Here is a 6,877-nt window from a genome sequence, read left to right as displayed (position 1 = left end):
TATCCTTACAAACTTGTGTAAATAACCTTGACTTTCAAAGGCAGTGGGCATTAAAAAAAACAAAAAACCACAGTTCACTTCACCATGCTGCGGTATCACTTTGGCATCATAAAATGTAGCTCAGCCCTAGTTTCCGGCCAGGGCTGGATTCTCCTAATGTCTCTCACAGGCTTTCCAGTCTACGTCATCCTGCCAACAGAAACCCACTTCCAAGGGGATTCATTTTCTTCTATCACCATGGCTCAAGAACTGAGGGCTCAGGTTATGCTGAATTTGCAGATTCTCAGCCCAGAATTCTGTCCCTAAGCCTTTCTTTAAAGACCACCAATTTTTTTTCACATCATCATTTTGGCCAATCTTTCCACATCCCTTTCTCTCCTGATTAGTACATTAAACCTAATCAAAAATTTTAAGTGGCACAAATACAGAGATGTGAGGGCTGCGATGGTGCCCACCACTCACCTACCCACAACTGACCACCCTAGGTGCTGGGGCTGGGCACTGAGCTGTGGGCCTTTGCCCCTACCCATATCCCAGGCCTAGTTTTTAAATTTTCAGGCAGTATCTCATGAGTCAAAGTTTCAAGGCTGAGTTTGAACTCATACACCTTCTGTTTCAAGCTCCCAGAGTGCCAGGATCCACTTAGACACCAGATAGAAGCGTGGAGATGCTGCAAACGTGGCTCCCGGTCTCCTTCTGGCATGTGGGTGCTCACAATTCCTTCCTGTGGAGTCAGTGCTCCCTTTTCACCCCACTAAGCCTTGTTTGTTCACATTTTTCCTTTTGGGGGGCCTACCAATCCTTTAATACTCCTTGGCCTCTAGGGTAAGCACATCAGTGACACAAGGGCTTGACAGCAGGGAGGACAGATCCCAGGGACAAACGGCTAACTGAATTGTCTACTTATAATCCCCTTGGGTGAAGCCAGTCCAGCCTTAAAAAGATGAATCACTAATAAAAAATATTCAACTGCTTCTACTTATGCAATCAATTTTAATACAAATACTCAGCAGGGCATCGTTCCCATCACTCCCAAGATTTCAGCTCTCTCTGCTGCTGTAGGCATAACCGGCTTTACTCCATTCTGTCTTCTTTCGACCATGATAGAATTCCAGAATCGCGGGCAGTTTTTGTACTTCAAGAAGTAGCGGGAGCACCGTTCCCTGTTGTATCTGTTTTCATCCATACATCTGGCGGAAGCATCAGACTCCGACAAGCAAAGATTTGTGTCAGAATCTCTGAGTTGCTTGGTCACCAGAGGCATCCTAAGTCTTCTTACTCGGCCAGGGCGTGCTCGTGCCCAGGCAACCTCTAGCTCCAAACACTGTGTTTCAATTTTTAAAACTCGTTTGTATTAAACTTTTTGTCAAAAAAATTAGTCTTTTTATGGTAATTTTCTCCTCCTTTTAAAAATACTTGTGAATTTGTGCTTTCTCTACTTTAGCTTGCTTTTTTTAAGGAAATGGTTTGTTTCCCTTCATTTTTTTTTCATTAACTCTGTTTTTCTGTCTTGAACTCAGTGCAAGTTCAAGTGTCTTTTACCTGAAGCTAGTGCTTTGGCGTTTTCTTTTGCAGAGTGCCCCCCCCGGTTATTGTGGCCCAGGCTGCCAGCTTAACTGCACATCTCAGAAGAGTGCCACTTGCAACAGGTTTTCCAGAAGCTGGGATTGCCCCAGAGTAACTATGGACAAAACTATGAATATGGTCAACAGTGAAAATAATTGGACTTTATATGGGGTTTATATGGTCTGATCTTTCAAAGTGACTTTAGAGTCTAACATAGGCATAGTTACAAAACATCAAATTAGATAAACTTTCAGTATGTATTCTTGCAGTTAGAGCTAATTTCATAGCTCATATTTCAATTGTAGATGTTATCAATTGTTATGATGACAAAGCCAACCCTACACAGGCTACTGAAAGATGTTCTAGAGAGGGACCAAAATGATCAGAACTCCACGAATGAGATCAGAAGCAACCAACTAAATAGGGCAAACAATTAAACACGAGAAAAAGGAGTAAACGACAATCGTAAGTCAATGCATCTCAATTCTAACCATCAATGTAAATGGACTCAATTCACCAATTAAGAGAAATAGACTGGCACAGTGGATTAGGAAACAAAATCCAACAATATTCTGTATACAAGAAATACATTTAACTCATAAAGACATGCATAGGCTGAAAGTCAAAGGATGGAACACAATACTACATGGCCCAGCACTTCAGAAAAACGCAGGGGTAGCAATCCTATTCTCAGACAATCTGAACTTCAAACCAACAGTGATCAAGCGAAATAAAGAAGGCCACTATATACTGGTTAGGGGAAAAATTCAAGAGGAAGAGGTAACACTCATAAATATGTATGCACCAAACACGGGAGCACCCAACTATGTAAAGCAAATCTTAATGGACATGAAAAATCTAATATCCAATACCAAAATTTTAACAGGAGACCTTACCACCCCCTTATCTCTGAAAAATGGATTTTTAATTTATGTCTGGCATTTCTTTACCTGCAAAAAATTCTGTGAGTCCGTGATCTGTGGGGTAGACAGGCAGAAGGCACAACTGCAGCATCAGCTGTAGGTCATTCTGGAACGAGCGTCGTACTTCTGCAAGCTGTTTTTATTTTTATTTTCTTTTGTGAGAAGAATATATTTATTGAGGGAAAGAAAGCTTCAGTCCAAGAGAGGGACAGGAGGGGGCCCCGAGCAGGTGGTCCTCCAAAACTTTTTTTTGTTTGTTTAGTTAGTACAGGGTCTACATGGTCTCAGTACTAGATCAGACTCATAGTGATCCGCCTATTTACAGCCTCCCAAGAGCTGGGATTGCAGGTGCGCACCACCCCGCCCAGTCTCAAGCACTATCTCAGAGTGCCCCGGGGGCGGGGCCAGCATGGCAGGAATTGAATCCCGGTCCTGTGTTTGCCTAAACAGGGGCTTTAATCTGCTGAGCTATTTGGCCAACGTCTAGCTGTTTTTAGGCAATAATAGATACAGAATCTAATTGTTTCCAACATGTCGATCTATGCATGACTGAAAGGTCTGCATTCAAGTTCTCTTGAAAATATTAATTTATATATCAAAGTGGATTCTATATTTTCAACTGGAATTAGTAAGTGAGAGAATTATATAATATGTCTTGGCATCAGATCATTCTAATGGACAACACCATGAAAAGATTAAGTTGAGAGAGTTTAGGCTCTAAGTCAGTCAGGGATGATAGCTCCACAGGCTTCACCATTCGCAGAATGTGTCTCTTACTGATGAGTATCTTAGAAGGTTGTCATATGGATTAAATAAACTGCAGGTAAGCATATGGCACTGGGACAAATGGGAAACCTTGACAAATATTAGTCAAAATATGAACAGCCTTCTTAAGTCTCTCAAATACTATGATTAACTATTGCCACTTATTTTACCTTGGCAAATACATTTGTGAGAAATAGGTCCTGTTAACTATTTGGAAGTTTAAAATACTAAGTTTTAGGGCTTGGGTTCAGGGAGCATGGAAATAAACATCTTGTGGTTTTTGTATTTTTTGTTTGTTTTCAAAATTAAGATTAAAAAGTGAAAGAGGGGGAAGAGTATTTACCTAAAATCTGCCAATTTTATTCTATGTACAGTGAGATTTCAAGAAGGTTTTAAGTAAAAAAGAAATATCATTTCAGTAAAGTAATTGTAATGTGGGTACATTCTTGTTAGGAAAAGGAGCCATCAGTAGTGTACAATAACAAGACAGAGTGACCATCTAGGATTTTTATAATCTTGACTGGAAAGAGAATGGCAATGAATAATGAGGAAAATACTTTGGTGATTGAGATGGGCATGAATACAAGCAAGATGAAGAAATCAAAGATATTTCTAAAATTCATAACAGGTCTTCTGGAGGGTTAACAACTTAAGTTTGCAGACCAAAAATTAGAGAAAAAGAAGGGCCACAAAGACAGCCAACATTTTGGCCCTAGTCACTCAAGGTCAATGAGGGCTCAGGACATAAAAGAACCTGTACTGAAACATCATGTAACTCAATTGTGTCCCAAATTTTCTGATCAAGGAGATTATGGGGCTACAGAGGAAAGTGATCGACGATGTATAATGCACCTAAGGAGAGTCACATGAAGAGAAAACATTCTCTCAGTCTTTCACAGAGAGCCAATTGGTCAAGCAATGGCCATGACTCATCTACATGGCTGACACTGATAAAGGATCTACAAACTGCAATACAGGGTTTCAGGATAAATCCTGAGGGGATTTGACTGACCTTGTCAGATACAAAAGTTACATTTCTTGTTATATAGGCCTTGCTTTATCTTGGTCTTACCCATCCAGCAGAAAAGCATAAAAATGAGATATATAAAGTAAAGTCATATTAATATGCTGAGTTGTAAAAGGCTCATGTCAACAACTTCTGACATTGCCAGTCCTATGAATAACTCACTACTGTTATGTACTACTGAACTATATTGGATTATTTTGCTGTAATCATGCACCTACAATATTTAAATGACAATGGAATACTCATCTCTGACAAAACTGAACAAAAAATGGGATATGAATGAAGGACCATTTTGTATCTGTCTATAAAAAATAGTTAGGATAGTTATACAGCTACTTTCTCTTAATTCAATGAGGATAAATGTTTGTACTAATATTGTTTGGACAGAATATCATGTTTGCATCTTGTACTATGAATAACTACTACAAAGACAACAATATGCAATGTAGTAATTATTGAAATTGTCCTATTAATTGGTTTTGAAACTGTCTTACTGCTATTTGTTTCTCAATAAAATTAATAAAAAATAAAATAAAATTCACAACAGGGAACTTGGAAGAACAACATTATTCTGGAACCAAAAGGACAAGCATAGCAGCCTTTATGGTTTCAGTTTTATATATCAGTAAAGTAAGGGAGATAAAGGAGACCTGATCTTTATGAACATTCTCAATAAAACAATTTTACAAGAGAAACACTGCACTGGATTTCCCTTTATCATTTATTTTTAAGAGTTATGATGCCATCAGCAAGTGGAAAAATATATTTTATAACTCATTGTTTCCTTTTGGTTTTACTTCCTAGTCTGCCTGTCCTCTGTTTGTCTTTCCTAGTGAGAAGTCTGCCCTAATAGCTCCATGCATACTGCAGAAGTGTCCTCCATTATAAGCTTGGGAAAAGAGAGGTGGAGTAGGGAGACAGAGAGAAGAGAGAGGAAAGGGAGAAGGAAGGGGTACATAGAAAATAATGGGTAATTGAAAATTAAATTTTATCCCCTGGGTGAGTGGTGAAAACAGACACAGAAAACTCAAGGAAAGAAATGGGAAGCCTTCGTCCCCTAGGGAAGCCTCATGCTCACAGGGCTTCTTAAGTGAGCCTCTCCCTAGGCAGACAACAAGTTTACCTAGCAAAAAAATTCATTTGCCTGGAACACTTGGTCTCCAAATGTAAACCAATTACTTATTCTGCTGTACAGCTACAAAAATAGTGATTTCTCACTCTAGAAATAAAATAAAATGTACCGGACTTACTAAGAGATAATTATATTGCAGTTGATAGGCCACTTAAGAAACATTTTCAGTGATTAAATTTCCTCAGCTCTAAACCCCGGCTTCCTTGCAAGATGTTTGCCTAGTGCGTATGTATCATTGTCTCTCTTTCATGCTCCTTGTCTCTCCTCACTCTCCTTCCTTGCTTGTTCCAGGCCTACGCTGGTCTTCCATTCCTAGCACTTCAAATGGCAAATGAATCACCTTCTACAGAAGCAATCATAACTAGTTAAAAATTTAATTCAAAATTTAGTGTCACTAAATTCAGCCTGCATCTACTGTGTGCACAGTCTTTTAAGGTACTTAGGAAGTAGCAGGATTTTAGTTTTTGGCAACTACTGCTCACCATAGCAACTAAACTTTATCTATTTGAAGGTATTTCAAGTTTTCTTATGGATTTTTCTAGACTAGTCATAGAGAATAACACCTTTGCATTAGCTATTCATATGACTGAACTATTGTTAATATGCTTCTTCAAATAGCTTTTTCTTACTTTCAAAATCTCTCCTATGTTTTCCTTATTTGATATTAGAAAACATGGCCTAAAGCATATTTTTAATTTCAATTTTACTTGTCTTAAAAGCTGTAATAGCACCTTGACATTTCTAATGTCCACTGTGCCCACCTGGTTGTTACCATGTGAATTGTTCCCAGACTTGCAACAGTAAGAATGGAGCCAGTTGTGCAGCACTGAGTGGACGGTACATTTGTCCACTGAGTTTCCATGGCAGTCAGTGACATTGCAAGCCCGTTAATGGGAGGATTCTGTGTGCTGATGAGATCTGGCCATCGAGGAGCAAACATGTAAACCAAATTAAAAATATGAAACAATAACTTAAATTTCTGGCATTAACTAGAAACTCACCCAGTGGCCAGTGGGAATCCATCCAATCTTTTGCTGAGTGGTCAAAAATTTTATTCTCCCTTTAATACAGTTGTTTAAAATCTCAAAATTCCATTGAAGTTGTTCACCTTCTGTAGAAAAGGGTTCTACCTTGAGACAAAATTGTGTATTTAAAGAATGGTTTGCATACTGTGTTCAACTACTAAAGTGGATACAAAGAATTTATAAAAATATTAAAGACACAAATTAAGCATTTATCACTAACAAATAACCACATATATTTGTACATAACAAAAGAGAGAATTTCTGTGCTAGTCAATATGAAATAAAATATTACACAACTAAAAATCACTAATCATATCTATTAGAAACATTGCCAATCTAAGTAACTCTCATCATTAATCAAGAATTTAATTTAATTTTTAAAATATTTTTATTAGTAGGTATTAATTTTACAATATTTTATTTCATGTGGCTTACATGA

General features: G+C 38.1%; 1 pseudogene; it reads right to left on the bottom strand.

Moving 5' to 3' along the window:
- Window positions 1-1,006: 1,006 nt before the first annotated feature.
- LOC101587696 lies at window positions 1,007-1,285 on the bottom strand (annotated as a pseudogene).
- Window positions 1,286-6,877: the final 5,592 nt, after the last annotated feature.

This window comes from Octodon degus, unplaced genomic scaffold (genome assembly GCF_000260255.1).
Source record: "Octodon degus isolate 3935 unplaced genomic scaffold, OctDeg1.0 scaffold00055, whole genome shotgun sequence".
Taxonomy (NCBI): domain Eukaryota; kingdom Metazoa; phylum Chordata; class Mammalia; order Rodentia; family Octodontidae; genus Octodon; species Octodon degus.
Note: the sequence above shows the minus strand (reverse complement) of the source record. Positions and strands in the feature narration are given on the sequence as shown.